General features: G+C 31.7%; 1 long non-coding RNA gene across 50 annotated transcripts; it reads right to left on the bottom strand.

Annotated features, from left to right (window-relative positions):
• Positions 1–4577: 4577 nt before the first annotated feature.
• LOC146958015 (uncharacterized) lies at positions 4578–18803 on the bottom strand. 50 transcript variants are annotated; one of them, XR_015024544.1, is made up of 19 exons: positions 18477–18803; positions 17998–18023; positions 17666–17718; positions 16258–16335; positions 15241–15330; positions 14055–14863; positions 12080–13856; positions 11791–11881; positions 10105–10227; positions 9816–9906; positions 8130–8938; positions 7841–7931; positions 7308–7464; positions 7068–7135; positions 6601–6713; positions 6051–6167; positions 5874–5970; positions 5659–5734; positions 4578–5061 (listed from the first exon to the last, which is right to left on the bottom strand). It is a non-coding gene; the product is annotated as an uncharacterized LOC146958015 (long non-coding RNA). The 50 variants fall into 50 exon arrangements; XR_015024553.1 differs by lacking the exon at positions 7308–7464 and having other exon boundaries at positions 5659–5729; positions 10105–10913; positions 12080–12888; positions 13766–13856; XR_015024555.1 differs by having other exon boundaries at positions 5659–5729; positions 7308–7458; positions 8130–9906; positions 10105–10913.
• Between the last annotated feature and the right edge of the window lie 1396 nt (positions 18804–20199).

Here is a 20199-nt window from a genome sequence, read left to right as displayed (position 1 = left end):
GGAATGATGTATTCAACACATTGAAAGTTTAAAAAGCAACTTTATCTACATAAAACTTGTAAATTATTTCTATATTTAAATCCTTAACTAGTGTCCTAAGGACAACAACACTCTTATTTTTTTTAGGGGAAGTTACAGAAATGTTTTCTTTTAAAATTTTACTTTATACCATCAAATCATTAAAAAAAAAAATAGATGTGAAGCATACATATTCAACGGGAATAGGAACGAGTGACCTTGTTTTTTTTATTTGGGTATTGTACAGAACACTGAGTATATACTTTAGGCACATATTTTAATGTGTGTGGCTTCTTTACGAAAATAATAGTACTATGGTACCATTACCCTCAATCAAATAAGCTTAAGCCAACTCAATATAAGCTCTCAAATCTAATGTAATGTCGTAATATTACTTTTTAGGCTGGGCAGAATCAAACCTGATCGATGAAAAATGCTCTTCAATTATTGCAATCTATGGTCTAAAGTCAATTATCCTTTTAAGTCCTTCTCCCTTTTCTGAAAGGGTAAATGAGTAATACATGTCCTTAATTTTTTTAACATGTCTCTCTCTTCCTTTACACTAATTAGTGCTTAAATGGAATATTGATCAAGTTGTTTAGTGGAACAGTGGATGAAGTGGCAACATGCCATAATCACTCTTTTTGTATAAACCATAATCTCTCTTTACAAGCCCTAATGATATAAAATTAATTAATTATAAAAGAGTTAGGCATTGTTATTGGATGTCTATATGACTTGGTTCCATGAACTGGCATGGCCCTCTAGTGCATCATGGTGGATTATTATTGTATATGGCATGAGTCAAAATGGTTGGATTTTCCTTAATGATTAAATCAAGAAAATGAAATGTTTATTTTAACATTCACATGAGATGATGATAAGTATGCCACACACGTGCACATCATCACAACAAGTGGTACCCATGTCAACCCTGTTGACATTAGTGCCTGCCAGTAGATCTCATCACATGCATTGGGTTTTTATTTTTACTTTCCGTTAATCAAATTACTACTTTGTTGCTTTTAATTTATAAAACCGACTTGATTCATTCAATGGTAAAGTATGATTTTTAGTGCTTGTTTGGATTCACATTTTCTTTTTTTCACTAAATTTAGATTTACTTTTAAGTGACTCAAAAGTGACTTCAAAATTGGTTTTTAGAATTTTCGATTAAAATAGGTTTATCTCTAGGAACAATTTAACTTAAAAATAAGAATTTATTATTTTAACCTCTAAACATGATTTTAAACTCAAATTCTTTATTTGTTACTTCTTCAGAAGAACCAAGCGACAAAATCACACAAATAAATAATGCTGAGAAGCAAAACATTGAAATTTCGAACACATTTTAAACTTCTCAAATGTTTTTGCAACTTTTTTTATTATGAGTTGTATTTACAAAATACTTTAAACTTAGATTAATTGTTCACTTCACTTTCATTTCATGTACCTATATCTAAACATAAATCATCTTATCTTAATTTTTGACATAAAATAAATAAATTCAATAAGAAGTGCTAATTTTACAATAATTGGTTAAATAAATACATATATAGAATTTACTAGGGTGACTTTAACCTTTGATGTCTTTATCGTTTTTAGGATGCGTTTGATTGTTAAAAGGTAAGTACTATAACAAAACAACACCGGACAAAACAACTAGGATGTGTTTCAATGCATTTTATACACAAATTTTTATAAAATTCACTATTTAAAATTCTTAAAAAGTGTCTCGAAAGTATTCATTAATATTTTTTCTTAAAATAAAGTATTTAGATGAGCAAAATGTTTAATTAGAATATATAAAAACAAATGTATAAAAAACACCAAAGTCCAAAGTCCAATTAGTTGTAGATTTCCAACAGTAACCAAATCAAGTTCTGTATAAGAAAGAAAAATGATACCTATTCAAATAGTTAGGTCAAAAACAAATTAGGAGAAAGTCCACTTCTTTTCGTTGAATAGTTTATCAGACTATTTCGAATACTATTATTATCATTCAATTATTTAAATAATTTGAACGTAAAAGCAATTATAATGTTTTTTTTTAAGGAAAAAGCAATTATAATGTTAAAAAATGTTAATGAATATTTTTACGAGTTCAATTAATAGTTGCAAAGACAATAACATATAGGGTTGAAGTTAAACACCAAATTACATACCTTTTTATATTTTAACTATATAAATCTTATACTACCGAATAAAAAATATACGCGCGTTGAATAATATTAATACCCGGTGTTTGAATTTTCTTAATTTAAATATGCTACTAGTTTCACATATGTGTCTAATTAAAATTTTTGAATTTCTTTATTTTTTTTTTAATAAAAAAGCAAACATATTCTTTATATTAGGTAGTTTACTTGGATCCGAAGATTATATGCAATTCAATAATTTTCTAAAACATTTTCTCAATTTTTTTTCCTTTTATAAAACATGATAAAATGATACTATTTCACAAACAAAAATGATATTTCGATGATGAAATTCGGAAAATTAATAGAAAACCCAAGCTAGGGCATAGAAATGTTTTTATCGCTTATTTTTTTTTTTTTTTTTTTTATCGCTTATAATAATGAAGTCTCCTGCAAAGTTTTTTCCTTGAACAATGTAAACTATTTGTCCTGCTTCATAGTATTTTCAAAAATTATGAAAACCAATATATTCTTGGTCAATGTACCACGCTGGCATCTCAAAAATGGCATGGAATGGTCAAAATCTATAGCCTGGAAAATTGAAATTTTCAGCATAAAAAATAGTACTCCTACTATGTGTGATTTTCTAGAAGAAGAAGAAAAAAATCACGGAGAAAAACTATGATGAATTATTCGTCCGTATTTTTCTTAGACGAGAGAAAATATTTAATTAGAATAGATAAAAACAAATGCATAAAAAACACCAAAGTTTTTAGTATACTTCTACTATAGTATTAAGTTTATGTGTGTGTATATATATTAGTGTATTTTTGTTAGGATAGATTAGAGTTGTACCACTTGGGCAGTTTTTTCACGATGTATCCCCGTTTTGGGTTTTCCTGGGTCAGGTCCAATGCCCCCCAGTCTCTGTACCTGTTTGTTTTTATTTATTTTATTTTATCTTTAGCTTAAAATATATATATATATATATATATATATTTGTTGCCGATTTTCCAGAATCCAGACCATCAAGACTTGACTCTGTCATTTTGTATTTACCATTTGATTGATAGCTTTAATATAATGAATAGATTGAATTCATGTGCATTGTTTTTTTTAGGAATGTTCATTGTTAATACAAATTTGTTTACACAACAAATGATGTTAATGTTAATGTCTCTGTCAATTAAGTGCATCTTTAATTTAACGGTGATAATGTTAAAACCAGGGTGACCTACTAATGATTGTTATGAGTGTTTGCAAGTCGATTTGATTCAGTTTTGAGTGAACCTTTTGTTCGAACCGATCAAAGGTATACAAATTGGTTTGATTTAGAATTACATGTTTTTGAGATAAAGTCAAAACCGAGCTAAACCAATAAAAAATATGTTTGGTTTGGGTCGGATTGATCGGCTAAATAAAAAAAATAAACGTTTAAAAATATTTGAGAACTTTGTCAAATGTAGAACAAAAATTAAATTAAAACCATTTTATTAATAATCAAAGTCTAATGTCAAATTACAAAAATGAGTATTTCTACCAAAAAATATATTAAAAAACGAGTGTTCAACCAAGTCTCACCACCAATTGTACTATAATACAAAGCCGAAATATTAAAACTTTCGAAATAAAAACTCCTAAAAGTGTGTGGCCACTTCTCTATTGTGACTTTGCGAAGAAAAAAATAAGACATGTCTGATAGGGTTGGGCATGCGGATGACGGGGTGAAAATTTTAAATTTTGTTGTCCGAAATGAATACCATTGGCGTTTGAATGGTTTAGTTCAGTTTGATAAGTGTATCTTTGATATTATGGTGGGCATGCCATAATCACTATGAGTTACCGTGATTCTGACATACCCGTTGTGATGCTGAAATAGGCTAAAGATCACTCCAAGCCAAATGCACAAGATTTGAGTAAGAAAATAGACGAGGTAGAAGTGTTTGATTAGAATTAATAGCATATACTGGTATATAATTTTTGGTGGCAAACAAGAAGATCATGATTTAAGTCAAGGAAAAATGTTCCAAACATGGAACACTTGTGACGCAATGAGTTCGCGTTGGTAACAAAACCTTATTTCAGATAAGTGGAATTTTGCAGAGAATATATGCTTTAGTGGATTATTATTTATTACTACAACTAGTTACAAACCCGTGCTTCGCACGGGATGGATTGCTTTTTTTCGGATAATTTTGTTGGCAAACACACATTTGTTAATACGCTTAAAAGTAAATTGATTCGAAATTTAGATATTACATGCATTTTGCATGATTTGTTTTCGTTTGCTTTATTTAAGTTCAAATTGATTTCTTTAAATTCATTGCTATCAACTTATAACTGTTTCATTATTTTTTTTTTTCAGATTAGCCAAACTTGTTATAGAACTTAGACAATCTCCCTAGGGATAAATATTAGAAGTTCACCAAATGAAATGATCCATTTACAGAAAAAATTGAACACTTACAGTTTAAAACTAATTGACCTTAGAAGATTTATTGTTTCAGGGATGTGAATGTGTTGATATATGCTGGTATAATGTGAATGTGTTCATATGCTCAACATCTTGGGATGAAATTTCTCGAAAAGAAAGATAATTGAAAAAAAACAATTATGTTGCTAAAACACATATTTATCTGTTCTGTCATTCACTTTATCTTTCATGAATTGTTCAAGTAGGTAGCCATGAGCTCCATGAATTTCAACACCATCAAAACCAGCAATTTGCTTCACATTGAGCATGTTAGTTGATTTTCAAAATGTCCCACTGCCTTACCAGCTTCAATAGCATTTCTTAAATCGAGTCTTCTTGGTGGCGAACCCACATTGTGTTTGATGGACAATATTTTTGTAGCCAGAAAGGATGTGCTCTATACTCAATGAGGCCAGCTGAGTTTTGTGGGATCTGCAAAGAAAGAATCAATTGATGTTAATATATTATATAAAGGGGAAAGTGATGTCGTAACCTAAGAACTGGTTATTTCTATATATTGTGACTTATTTGATATAAAGTTAAACTTGCACAGTATTGTAAAATCAGGGATCGCAGAAAAATATTGAACAATGTATGCTATTGATCCACAACTTTTGGCAAATCATAACCCAATTATTAAAATCTAAGATATATAATATGCCTAATACATACTAATACCTGTTTGTTTATAAAAGAAACTTATATCTGACCTGTGAAAAGAACAAAACATTATTCTGCACAAAGGTTATCTAAGGGATTATTACTTGTGCATGTGCCTGTTCCTATCCCATTCTAACTCTTTTGAGCTTCAGTCTTGGATAATTTTTTAAAAATAAGACTACTAATCTAACAAAATTCATATGTCCTAATATTATGAGAGTCCTATTATTCAAATATTTATTATATACCTCAATTACTTCCAAGAATGATAAATTAATTAATAAGAGGAAATCTACCCCATTTCTAGTAGCTACATTGTTTCTGTTCCCTTGAACAGACTGCAAATGAATGTGAAATATTATTACATACCATGTCCTTAAGATTGACAGAAGGATTGAAGCAAATCAATGTATCAGGACCTTGCCATTCTCATTTCAAGTCTAACCTTTCAAAATCACACAATCTAGGGAAATCAGTATGCAAAAAAAAAAACCATAGCAATAAAAAAACTAAATCATCATAGGTCACTAATAAATATGAAGAGCAGGAAATAAGGCTATGATATAAGAGATAGTTGTGCTTACCATCAAATTGCAACCTTGGTCGTAAGAGCCACATTTTCCGCCATGAGCCGTCGTATTTTGATTGAAGTATCTTATAGTTTTCAACCGCTCCAGAGAGCTTCATAAAAAGGCTCCGTAGTCAGAAATTAGACTTATAAGCAGTAGAAGATCCATATTCAAAACCTCCAATGACATTACCTGCCAACCCTTCAAGCATGAATTGTGCCAAAATACAAGGTTACGAATTGTATACCGCCATTTTCAACTCACACAAGAGGCTTTTCCCATATCATATGGAGTCACTTGAGCAAATACCTGCAAAATGTATTCAATGAATTTCTCTGAGACATTGCTCGTATTTGATAATGATTTTTTAACCATAAACCTTTCTGTTTCTTATTTTAAGAACAGTTTCTGTTCTCAAAGCATTTAGAATCAACGATAATGCACCAAATACCATCAATAAGTTGTGGAAGTGAGAGACAGAGATGATTTTTTAATTTAATATTGTAAAAAAGATGCCTTCTTTTAAGTTTCTAGTGTACAAAGAGCTTTGTTAATGTCTTCTAACGTTTTTTCATAAAATGACCAAACAGACCCACGCCAAATATTGCACATGAGTTATCTGAAGTATGAGCATACAACCGCAAACAAACCAACTACTCCCGCACATTGTAACTGGTCTCACACCATATCAAAAAGTCATGACCAAATAGTGTAGTTACATACATCATGTGAAATACAATACCTCAAAGAGCAGCTCATCTGGTAAGCAACGGTGTAAAAGAGAAGAATCCACATGAGGCTTTCTACTTGAACTACCAAATGGCGCAACAGGTCTCACATTAACCCCATAAAGATCTTTAACCAAAACACATAAAAACTATAAGTGAATCTGACTGAGCCAAAAATACAACACAATAGTAAATAACCATGGTAGCTAGCAGCGTTGTACATACCAAAAAACTGTCATATTTTATTTAAAAAACTGTCACAAAGAAATGATTAAATTTCTTTCAACTTCACAACTTATCTGTGGGAGCTGTAAAATTAGAACCAACTTATATATGATTCTTATATTTAACCAACTGCTCACATGAAAGCTAACAATTAGAAAGGATAATTAAAAACTTAATTTTGTAAAATAATACTTTACACATAGAAATCAAACTACTTTGCATACTATAAGGAGCGTAATAATAAAGAGATATTTACCAATTTGATGTTCCTCCCATGCCTCTTGTTCAGCAAATGGATTCATCTTTTCCTCAGCATTTGCATCCCTAAGATAAACAAAATTAAAGATGTCCAATAACGTTGTTAGAAAGGGAGAATGAGAGAAAGTGAGAGAGAATCTAGCAGAGTTTAATCTGAATTATTCTTGTATATACAATCTGAATGTGATGAAGTACAATGATACATTTATAGTATAGAAAGATGTAACTAACTTCTTACTGAATTGTCAGCTGTTGCTAACTGTCTCCAACAGAATTCTGACTGGTGGAGGTTAGAGTATTGGCCAAAGCCCAACTCTTACCACTTTGCTAAATTTATTTTGTAATGCATTTTTCTTCCTATCTTAAGATTTGATTTAGACCTATAACTCCTATCCCTTCAAAAAAGTACTCATTCAGTACAAAGTTATAATAGTTAAAGGCTTATTGAGGAGATGCAAAGAAAGACTATATACTGATATAGGTAGGGGAACAATATGTAACTATTTGGTATGCTGACAAGTATTATAATTGTAATCATCATATATTGACTAAATTTTCTGTTTTAATGAGTAATTAACAATGTGAATGTTTCTGTGTGTCTCGGCTTCTTAGCTGAGAAAGATATATCACATCACAGACGTAACATGTTTGAGTTACCAACACAGAAACAACACATGAAACGGATGCAATGCAAGATGAATCATGATCAATCCAAAGAAAGATTTTAAACAACAAAATTGGAAAGTCAATTATGAAGATTATTAGACACACCAACAGTAGGAATAATAGATACAACTTTTCCAATTTGAAGCTTATAGAGTATAGTTGTTTTGCCAGCATTGTCAAGACCAGCCATCACAACCTGTAATCAGTAACATTGTTTATAGATGCAAAATATGAGTTAAGTTATTTTCAACCTATTTCCAAAAAAAATAGCCTTTAAGCATGTTAGTTTATGATAACAGTTCATAGCTAATATGAAAACTGATTGACTTTATTTTATTTCATGTTAAGTTATTAATTTATAAGCTGTTCTTCCAAAAAGAATTTGGCCACTTACCATCTCTGCTATCTGTTCCTGCATTGAATATATCACTTATAGTAAAAACTTCAAGAGCATTAAGTATAGGAGGAAGAGAAGAAGACTCCAAAGCTTGCAGAACAAATGTAGTATTCGCCGAAGCTGTAATATTGGTTATATACACTTCTTTCACAGTTCCAAGAACAAAACATAATCATCAGCAAAAACAAATCATCAATGAAGAAAAGAGAGCATTTAAGGGCAAAAGGGCAACCCGGTGCAAATTAGACAAAAATTGCAAAGTTTCACCAAAAGCATATACATGGAATTACGTAAAATTTACATGTCTATGTTTCATAACTAACATGCCTAATTGACTTAAAATGCAAGCAAGCTTTTTTCCTGAATTAACAAACAGAAGTGAATGTACGTGGACTGTAAATGCTACAGGGAAGAAATGAATCCTAGTCTTACATAACAACCATCCTGAAAGAACAAATTAGTTCATCATCTCTACCTCATTGCAGAAAGAGAATGTGAAAGGTTATGCAAAGTTTTAGGGCACATTAAAGTTGCTCTAAACTAATTTTGAAAGAACGATGTTAATGTTGTAGGATTTTGTCGGGGACACATAAAGATTTACGTGATTCGACATTTGTTGCATACATCGAAAGAAACACTCAAAAAACACACTCATATCCATTGTTATAAATATAAATATATTTTACAAATTACTAATCACACTACTCCAAGTTCAGTAGTTAGGAGTTGATCAAACTGTTTGAGGAGTTCTGGAGGACAATATTTGTCGATCTCAGCTCCAAGTACTGCAACTGGAATACTAACCCCTGAAATTAACACCAAATGTTAACTATTAAGTTATGTGCATATAGCTTAGCACTGTGATATCCCTAGCATTATGGTCTTTTAGAATTGATATACAATGAATTAGTCCTCAAAACACACAAAAAAAAGTGTGCTTCCCAAGTTAGTAAATGGTTTTTCCTTCTAATTTAGAGTCAGAATAGACCAAGCCGACTACACGGGTTGTCTAGCCTACGTCAGGGAGAATGAGAGAAAGTGAGAGAGAATCTAGCAGAGTTTAATCTGAATTATTCTTGTATATACAATCTGAATGTGATGAAGTACAATGATACATTTATAGTATAGAAAGATGTAACTAACTTCTTACTGAATTGTCAGCTGTTGCTAACTGTCTCCAACAGAATTCTGACTGGTGGAGGTTAGAGTATTGGCCAAAGCCCAACTCTTACCACTTTGCTAAATTTATTTTGTAATGCATTTTTCTTCCTATCTTAAGATTTGATTTAGACCTATAACTCCTATCCCTTCAAAAAAGTACTCATTCAGTACAAAGTTATAATAGTTAAAGGCTTATTGAGGAGATGCAAAGAAAGACTATATACTGATATAGGTAGGGGAACAATATGTAACTATTTGGTATGCTGACAAGTATTATAATTGTAATCATCATATATTGACTAAATTTTCTGTTTTAATGAGTAATTAACAATGTGAATGTTTCTGTGTGTCTCGGCTTCTTAGCTGAGAAAGATATATCACATCACAGACGTAACATGTTTGAGTTACCAACACAGAAACAACACATGAAACGGATGCAATGCAAGATGAATCATGATCAATCCAAAGAAAGATTTTAAACAACAAAATTGGAAAGTCAATTATGAAGATTATTAGACACACCAACAGTAGGAATAATAGATACAACTTTTCCAATTTGAAGCTTATAGAGTATAGTTGTTTTGCCAGCATTGTCAAGACCAGCCATCACAACCTGTAATCAGTAACATTGTTTATAGATGCAAAATATGAGTTAAGTTATTTTCAACCTATTTCCAAAAAAAATAGCCTTTAAGCATGTTAGTTTATGATAACAGTTCATAGCTAATATGAAAACTGATTGACTTTATTTTATTTCATGTTAAGTTATTAATTTATAAGCTGTTCTTCCAAAAAGAATTTGGCCACTTACCATCTCTGCTATCTGTTCCTGCATTGAATATATCACTTATAGTAAAAACTTCAAGAGCATTAAGTATAGGAGGAAGAGAAGAAGACTCCAAAGCTTGCAGAACAAATGTAGTATTCGCCGAAGCTGTAATATTGGTTATATACACTTCTTTCACAGTTCCAAGAACAAAACATAATCATCAGCAAAAACAAATCATCAATGAAGAAAAGAGAGCATTTAAGGGCAAAAGGGCAACCCGGTGCAAATTAGACAAAAATTGCAAAGTTTCACCAAAAGCATATACATGGAATTACGTAAAATTTACATGTCTATGTTTCATAACTAACATGCCTAATTGACTTAAAATGCAAGCAAGCTTTTTTCCTGAATTAACAAACAGAAGTGAATGTACGTGGACTGTAAATGCTACAGGGAAGAAATGAATCCTAGTCTTACATAACAACCATCCTGAAAGAACAAATTAGTTCATCATCTCTACCTCATTGCAGAAAGAGAATGTGAAAGGTTATGCAAAGTTTTAGGGCACATTAAAGTTGCTCTAAACTAATTTTGAAAGAACGATGTTAATGTTGTAGGATTTTGTCGGGGACACATAAAGATTTACGTGATTCGACATTTGTTGCATACATCGAAAGAAACACTCAAAAAACACACTCATATCCATTGTTATAAATATAAATATATTTTACAAATTACTAATCACACTACTCCAAGTTCAGTAGTTAGGAGTTGATCAAACTGTTTGAGGAGTTCTGGAGGACAATATTTGTCGATCTCAGCTCCAAGTACTGCAACTGGAATACTAACCCCTGAAATTAACACCAAATGTTAACTATTAAGTTATGTGCATATAGCTTAGCACTGTGATATCCCTAGCATTATGGTCTTTTAGAATTGATATACAATGAATTAGTCCTCAAAACACACAAAAAAAAGTGTGCTTCCCAAGTTAGTAAATGGTTTTTCCTTCTAATTTAGAGTCAGAATAGACCAAGCCGACTACACGGGTTGTCTAGCCTACGTCAGGGAGAATGAGAGAAAGTGAGAGAGAATCTAGCAGAGTTTAATCTGAATTATTCTTGTATATACAATCTGAATGTGATGAAGTACAATGATACATTTATAGTATAGAAAGATGTAACTAACTTCTTACTGAATTGTCAGCTGTTGCTAACTGTCTCCAACAGAATTCTGACTGGTGGAGGTTAGAGTATTGGCCAAAGCCCAACTCTTACCACTTTGCTAAATTTATTTTGTAATGCATTTTTCTTCCTATCTTAAGATTTGATTTAGACCTATAACTCCTATCCCTTCAAAAAAGTACTCATTCAGTACAAAGTTATAATAGTTAAAGGCTTATTGAGGAGATGCAAAGAAAGACTATATACTGATATAGGTAGGGGAACAATATGTAACTATTTGGTATGCTGACAAGTATTATAATTGTAATCATCATATATTGACTAAATTTTCTGTTTTAATGAGTAATTAACAATGTGAATGTTTCTGTGTGTCTCGGCTTCTTAGCTGAGAAAGATATATCACATCACAGACGTAACATGTTTGAGTTACCAACACAGAAACAACACATGAAACGGATGCAATGCAAGATGAATCATGATCAATCCAAAGAAAGATTTTAAACAACAAAATTGGAAAGTCAATTATGAAGATTATTAGACACACCAACAGTAGGAATAATAGATACAACTTTTCCAATTTGAAGCTTATAGAGTATAGTTGTTTTGCCAGCATTGTCAAGACCAGCCATCACAACCTGTAATCAGTAACATTGTTTATAGATGCAAAATATGAGTTAAGTTATTTTCAACCTATTTCCAAAAAAAATAGCCTTTAAGCATGTTAGTTTATGATAACAGTTCATAGCTAATATGAAAACTGATTGACTTTATTTTATTTCATGTTAAGTTATTAATTTATAAGCTGTTCTTCCAAAAAGAATTTGGCCACTTACCATCTCTGCTATCTGTTCCTGCATTGAATATATCACTTATAGTAAAAACTTCAAGAGCATTAAGTATAGGAGGAAGAGAAGAAGACTCCAAAGCTTGCAGAACAAATGTAGTATTCGCCGAAGCTGTAATATTGGTTATATACACTTCTTTCACAGTTCCAAGAACAAAACATAATCATCAGCAAAAACAAATCATCAATGAAGAAAAGAGAGCATTTAAGGGCAAAAGGGCAACCCGGTGCAAATTAGACAAAAATTGCAAAGTTTCACCAAAAGCATATACATGGAATTACGTAAAATTTACATGTCTATGTTTCATAACTAACATGCCTAATTGACTTAAAATGCAAGCAAGCTTTTTTCCTGAATTAACAAACAGAAGTGAATGTACGTGGACTGTAAATGCTACAGGGAAGAAATGAATCCTAGTCTTACATAACAACCATCCTGAAAGAACAAATTAGTTCATCATCTCTACCTCATTGCAGAAAGAGAATGTGAAAGGTTATGCAAAGTTTTAGGGCACATTAAAGTTGCTCTAAACTAATTTTGAAAGAACGATGTTAATGTTGTAGGATTTTGTCGGGGACACATAAAGATTTACGTGATTCGACATTTGTTGCATACATCGAAAGAAACACTCAAAAAACACACTCATATCCATTGTTATAAATATAAATATATTTTACAAATTACTAATCACACTACTCCAAGTTCAGTAGTTAGGAGTTGATCAAACTGTTTGAGGAGTTCTGGAGGACAATATTTGTCGATCTCAGCTCCAAGTACTGCAACTGGAATACTAACCCCTGAAATTAACACCAAATGTTAACTATTAAGTTATGTGCATATAGCTTAGCACTGTGATATCCCTAGCATTATGGTCTTTTAGAATTGATATACAATGAATTAGTCCTCAAAACACACAAAAAAAAGTGTGCTTCCCAAGTTAGTAAATGGTTTTTCCTTCTAATTTAGAGTCAGAATAGACCAAGCCGACTACACGGGTTGTCTAGCCTACGTCAGGGAGAATGAGAGAAAGTGAGAGAGAATCTAGCAGAGTTTAATCTGAATTATTCTTGTATATACAATCTGAATGTGATGAAGTACAATGATACATTTATAGTATAGAAAGATGTAACTAACTTCTTACTGAATTGTCAGCTGTTGCTAACTGTCTCCAACAGAATTCTGACTGGTGGAGGTTAGAGTATTGGCCAAAGCCCAACTCTTACCACTTTGCTAAATTTATTTTGTAATGCATTTTTCTTCCTATCTTAAGATTTGATTTAGACCTATAACTCCTATCCCTTCAAAAAAGTACTCATTCAGTACAAAGTTATAATAGTTAAAGGCTTATTGAGGAGATGCAAAGAAAGACTATATACTGATATAGGTAGGGGAACAATATGTAACTATTTGGTATGCTGACAAGTATTATAATTGTAATCATCATATATTGACTAAATTTTCTGTTTTAATGAGTAATTAACAATGTGAATGTTTCTGTGTGTCTCGGCTTCTTAGCTGAGAAAGATATATCACATCACAGACGTAACATGTTTGAGTTACCAACACAGAAACAACACATGAAACGGATGCAATGCAAGATGAATCATGATCAATCCAAAGAAAGATTTTAAACAACAAAATTGGAAAGTCAATTATGAAGATTATTAGACACACCAACAGTAGGAATAATAGATACAACTTTTCCAATTTGAAGCTTATAGAGTATAGTTGTTTTGCCAGCATTGTCAAGACCAGCCATCACAACCTGTAATCAGTAACATTGTTTATAGATGCAAAATATGAGTTAAGTTATTTTCAACCTATTTCCAAAAAAAATAGCCTTTAAGCATGTTAGTTTATGATAACAGTTCATAGCTAATATGAAAACTGATTGACTTTATTTTATTTCATGTTAAGTTATTAATTTATAAGCTGTTCTTCCAAAAAGAATTTGGCCACTTACCATCTCTGCTATCTGTTCCTGCATTGAATATATCACTTATAGTAAAAACTTCAAGAGCATTAAGTATAGGAGGAAGAGAAGAAGACTCCAAAGCTTGCAGAACAAATGTAGTATTCGCCGAAGCTGTAATATTGGTTATATACACTTCTTTCACAGTTCCAAGAACAAAACATAATCATCAGCAAAAACAAATCATCAATGAAGAAAAGAGAGCATTTAAGGGCAAAAGGGCAACCCGGTGCAAATTAGACAAAAATTGCAAAGTTTCACCAAAAGCATATACATGGATTTACGTAAAATTTACATGTCTATGTTTCATAACTAACATGCCTAATTGACTTAAAATGCAAGCAAGCTTTTTTCCTGAATTAACAAACAGAAGTGAATGTACGTGGACTGTAAATGCTACAGGGAAGAAATGAATCCTAGTCTTACATAACAACCATCCTGAAAGAACAAATTAGTTCATCATCTCTACCTCATTGCAGAAAGAGAATGTGAAAGGTTATGCAAAGTTTTAGGGCACATTAAAGTTGCTCTAAACTAATTTTGAAAGAACGATGTTAATGTTGTAGGATTTTGTCGGGGACACATAAAGATTTACGTGATTCGACATTTGTTGCATACATCGAAAGAAACACTCAAAAAACACACTCATATCCATTGTTATAAATATAAATATATTTTACAAATTACTAATCACACTACTCCAAGTTCAGTAGTTAGGAGTTGATCAAACTGTTTGAGGAGTTCTGGAGGACAATATTTGTCGATCTCAGCTCCAAGTACTGCAACTGGAATACTAACCCCTGAAATTAACACCAAATGTTAACTATTAAGTTATGTGCATATAGCTTAGCACTGTGATATCCCTAGCATTATGGTCTTTTAGAATTGATATACAATGAATTAGTCCTCAAAACACACAAAAAAAAGTGTGCTTCCCAAGTTAGTAAATGGTTTTTCCTTCTAATTTAGAGTCAGAATAGACCAAGCCGACTACACGGGTTGTCTAGCCTACGTCAGCGTCACGAAAAAGGCAATGATATACACTGCTGGACTATTTACGCCACAACTTTTTGCAAAACATGTATGATTTTAAGAAGGCATAGATGAAAAAAGAAAAACTTGATTCATGAATTGTCAAGTAAAGTAAATAAACACATACAGATGTAAAATTCCTTACCCTTGATGTCATCCGAGGTGATAAATGATGGGTATAGTAGCACAACAGCTTGGATTAATCTAGACTTGGCAAGTTCTACAACAACCTTGGCTGACACGTTAAAGGGAAATATCAACACCAATCAATGAACTGAGTAATTAAGCAATATATTTATGATTGTAAGTTCATTTACCTATGTCTTGTCAAATCCATGTATATGACAAAAGGCATATATTTGATGAATCAAATATGCTATTTAAACAAACAAAATATGTTGAGATTACAACTCCTAGTTTACAACATAGCTGGAATAAGGTTAAAATAAGTGATATCAGTTAGAAATGAAATCAAATGTGGAAGTCAAAAGTGAATGAAAAAAGAAAAACAAATGTTGGAGCTTGATTCAACTTCATGTGCTTTATGATATCTTATAAAAAAAACTATTCTTTATGATAGCCCTTGTAATGTAACTCTAAAATTAGTGAAAGTTTGAAACAGTAAAAATTGGAAAAACAGAGAGAAAATAGGATTGAGAAGTCCAAAAGAATGCTTCGAACACAAAAGGAAAACAATCGCGCAACAACAACAATGAAAGATAATGGTTATTCAGAAAACAAATCTGGTGTGGACAAATAGGCATGACACGAGGCACCTCTGCAACAAAAATAGACCAAATAGAAAAAACATGTGAAAGATTTTTTTTTTCCCTTTCAAAATAATCTGTTAAATCCACACACACATGACATGGTTTCTTAGTAAAATCAAGGGCAAAGCAATGACAAAGTATATTCAGATCTGATTCATTAAATTCTAAATTGCCAATTTCACTACATCTGTTTATCTAAAGAGAACCTGGACCAAAATAAACTATTCTCATCCCACAAAGGTAACATGCTTGCCATTGCCGAATTACATTGAATACAAAATAAAAGATTTAGGAAAAGAAAATATGTATCAATAAGGATAAAGTTTAAAAGAAGCTAACAGTGCACAAAGAAAGTGAGGGAGTTTTATGCAGGATTTTGAAGAAAATCTCACCAATTTCTATTCAAAGTTTCTCCTTCAGAGTTCAGACCTTCACCATCACTATTGCATCAGATGATAATTGTATATCTCCTACAAAAATAGAAAGATCAGGGACATTATCTGAACGTTTGTGATCTCAGGATGAAAATATCTCAGGATACGAAAAATGGTTTGCAAACCCAATTTCAAATACATGCTTAAAAAACTCTTGTAAAATGCTTTATAATCCCATTCGAATATACCCCACTAAGCGTTCAAAATTCATATAATTTTTTCACCAAACAAAAGTGGCTAAAAACATTGCAATAATGTCACTTCTTGGGTTAAATCAAGCCACCTGCAACACCTGCACCTTAAACCCATATCAGAAGTGCAAACATTTCAATCTTCTTTTTAATCCAAAAAACTATTAATACACATGGCTTTAATTTCTTTTCAATTACTAATCTTTAAACTTGATTGAACAATTGTACTATAACTACATACAAAATTAGCAGTGACTACCAGAACCACATATCAAATAAAAACTTGTTCAACCAATCAACCTGACGAAACATGAGAAAATAAACCCAAAACTGCAAAGAAACAAAACAAAACCAGAAAATTAAACCCTTAAAGATTAAAACATCAGCTTTCTGCATACAACAAACCATACAACACACAGAAATTGAAGCTAAAACAAAAAATATAAATATTGAGTAGAAAAAAGAGTGAGTTCTACAAAGACACTTAAAACTCAAACCAGAAAAAACTAACTTTCAATACGAAATCAAAGATATCACACCAGAATGTATTCTCAACTTTGGAAAGAAAACTAAAAGGCAATTTTGAAACTTGTAGAAGACAAAAGCTATAAAATAAAAAGAAAAAAGTTTTATAGCTTTTGTTCCATAACTCACAAAGGATCACAAAGTCCAACAAATTTCAATAAGACCAAGGATGATTCATCAACAGGAAGAAACATGAATATTTAGTGAAAACCATTCTAGTTGAATTAATGCCAATATCTTATGAAATATCTTCCTGCATTATTTCATTGATAAGCTCTAATGTCATAAGCTAAATGCATATGCCTCAGTTACTATCTTCCCAAGGTTTCTGCTATCATACATAAGCTCTAATGTCATAAGTTAAATGCAGAATCTAAAATAAGCAAACAGAGAAATAGCAGGGAATTCCTCCAATTGAATAACTAAGATTGTTAAAGCTTTTTCTCTCCTTCATCACAACCGAAAGATACAATCCATAGTAACAAATTTGATACATATAATTAATAGAGGTTACAAAAATATATTCTCAGTGTTAAATAACATAAAAATTCTCATATTAGAAATTCTATAAAACAGAATTCAGAACCCCACTTTGTTCTATTGAAAATGTGTTTCTAATATAAACAATTTTGAGTAGTAGTTATTCTCACCAAAACAAAGATTGTGTAACCATGAGCTCCATGAATTTCAACACCATAAAAACCTGCAATTTGGATCACATTGAGCATGTTACTTGATTTTCAACAACTCCACCAACACTATTCCAACACTCCATTTTTAATTTTTAACAACCCAGATTCCAAAAACTCAAAAATGTAACACACTTAAAAACAAATCTTCAAACAAAACCAAATAAAAAACCAATTCAATAACAAAAATATCATATCTGCTTCTATACCAATTTTAATAATAAAACAATTTTTTTAGTCACTTTTAACTACCACATATGTAAATGATCTTATATCAAAATATTAATACTTACCCAAATACACTTGTTTTCCACAATCCCTGCATCAAAAACAGAACCAAAACAACATTCAAATTCGTATTTGATGATAACCCAGAAAAGCAATCGACATCAAGAATAAGTGTGAATAAAACAATAACACAAATTCAAAACCAATTCCAAAAAAGGACACCAAACAACAAACCCAGAAGCTTCAATGTTACAGACATGCACCAAATAAATTAAAAGGCACGAATTGACACAAAATATAAAATTGGGGTTTAGGGTTCGGTTGGGGAGGAAAAGCCAACAACTTCAACAAAACAAAACCAAAAAATCAAACCCTTAAAATCAATAAAACAACTTTCTTGAGAAATCCAACTCTAATCACCATTGAAACCAAAAAAAGTTATGGAAAAACAAAACTTTAAACATGCATGATATCAGATTGATCAAAAGAAAACAAAGAAATTAAACCCTAACCAAAAAGAATTCTGTAAAAATAAAGAAATCACCTTGAATTAAAAATCCCAATCCTTTTTCTTTCTCTTCTTCTCAAACAAACCAATCCTCTTCTCTCTTCATTGTTCTTCCTTCTCTTCTCACCGGTCCTTCTTTCTTTTTTCTTCTGTCTTCTTTTCCCCTTCTCCCGTTCCCCCTTCTCTGTTTTCTCTCTTCTCTCTTCTTTCTTCTGTCTTCTTTCCCCCTTCTCTCGTTTCCTCTTCTTTTCTTTTCCATCCTCCCTTCTTCCTCACCGGCGCCGCCGATTTTCACGACGGAGGAGAATGGTTCTCCTCCCTTTCCCGTTCCCCCTTTCTTCTCCCGTTCCCCGTTTCTCTCTCTTTTTTCTTTTTTTTTCTTTTCACATATATATAGGCAGGGGAGTCCAATTAATTAATTTACCAAAATGCCCCCAATAAGGGCAAAATGGTAATTGGCACGGACATGTATTTTCATATTTAGTTTAGTAGATGAATTTGTGACAACCATTTGAAAATGAGGATCCTTTGAAATTTTGTGCATTACACACACATCATATTTATGTAATACTCCCTCCGGTCCTTATTACTATAAGAAAAAGTTGACTTTTTAGGTTCATTGTGTAAGTGATGTATCTAGTCTATATTTATAACAAGATACATTAATTATTCTATGAACCAAAAAAGTCAACTGTTTCTTATAATAAGGACCGGAGGGAGTAGTTCATAACATCAATGCCTAGTGGCTTTGAAATTCTAATAAAATTGCTTTTGAAAATGTATGGATAAATTCTGGTTCCCATTTGACATATCTATGGTTGGTCTTGGGGGAATAATGTCAAAAGGATTTTGATGCTTGCACTATGTATTGGTCTTCCATCAAAGAATCTTTATAAGGCCATGATGATAATTTTTAGTGCACTAAGCCAAAATTAAATATCATCCATACATGAAATGGAATAGGAAGACCAAAATTAACGATATACTTAGTTAGCTTTTGAGTGGTGTTGCCTATTCCCACTTACTTTACTCCCTCAAAAGACCAATTAACTTTTTAAGATAAAAGAAAAAACGCCCAATCTTTCTAGTATGCAAAAAAGTTATTCCTCTCCCCCACAAGAAAACATCAATAAGGAACAAAGAAAGTGACTACTTTTCAATTAACACTCCCTCCTTTTGAGGGCACACACATGACTCACTCACTCACCTTGATGAAGAGTGTATGTATATATTGTATTTTGTGTGCAAGAGAACTCATGAGTAGAACTTCTTCCTAGCAATGAGTGGTGAACCATTAAGAGAGAATCCTCATGAAACCCTTTGTGGGGAGAGGGGAATAGGATTCCCTTTAGCTACCTCCAAAATTGCCAGACTTTATGGCTAAGTCAACGAGAAAGCTGAACCTTTTTTAGTGTGCTAGGGAACCTCTACTCTCATGGTGCCACCCACTTTTGTAATTATTCAAGACAGTATAAGATACTATACTTATATCTTTTTAATCCATTACTTCCACAAAATTATCAGTGATTAGACAAATATTCATCATCAAAATTTGTAACCTATATCGGTCAAAATAGTTTATCATTTCTTCAAATTGATAAAGACACCTTCAAAATTGTAAAGATCATCCGAAATAGCTTCATCATTGACTCATGTCGTTAGAAGCTATAACATGAGACATTAATCGAATGTGTCACATTGCATGTTGATTGGAAATTGATTCATAAACAAATTTGCTAGCTATGGACAAATTTGTTCG

This window comes from Medicago sativa, chromosome 1, assembly GCF_051527215.1.
Source record: "Medicago sativa cultivar Bolivia chromosome 1, Bolivia_mono, whole genome shotgun sequence".
Taxonomy (NCBI): Eukaryota; Viridiplantae; Streptophyta; class Magnoliopsida; order Fabales; family Fabaceae; genus Medicago; species Medicago sativa.
The sequence above is the reverse complement of the archived record's forward strand: the minus strand, read 5'-3'. Positions and strand labels throughout refer to the sequence as shown.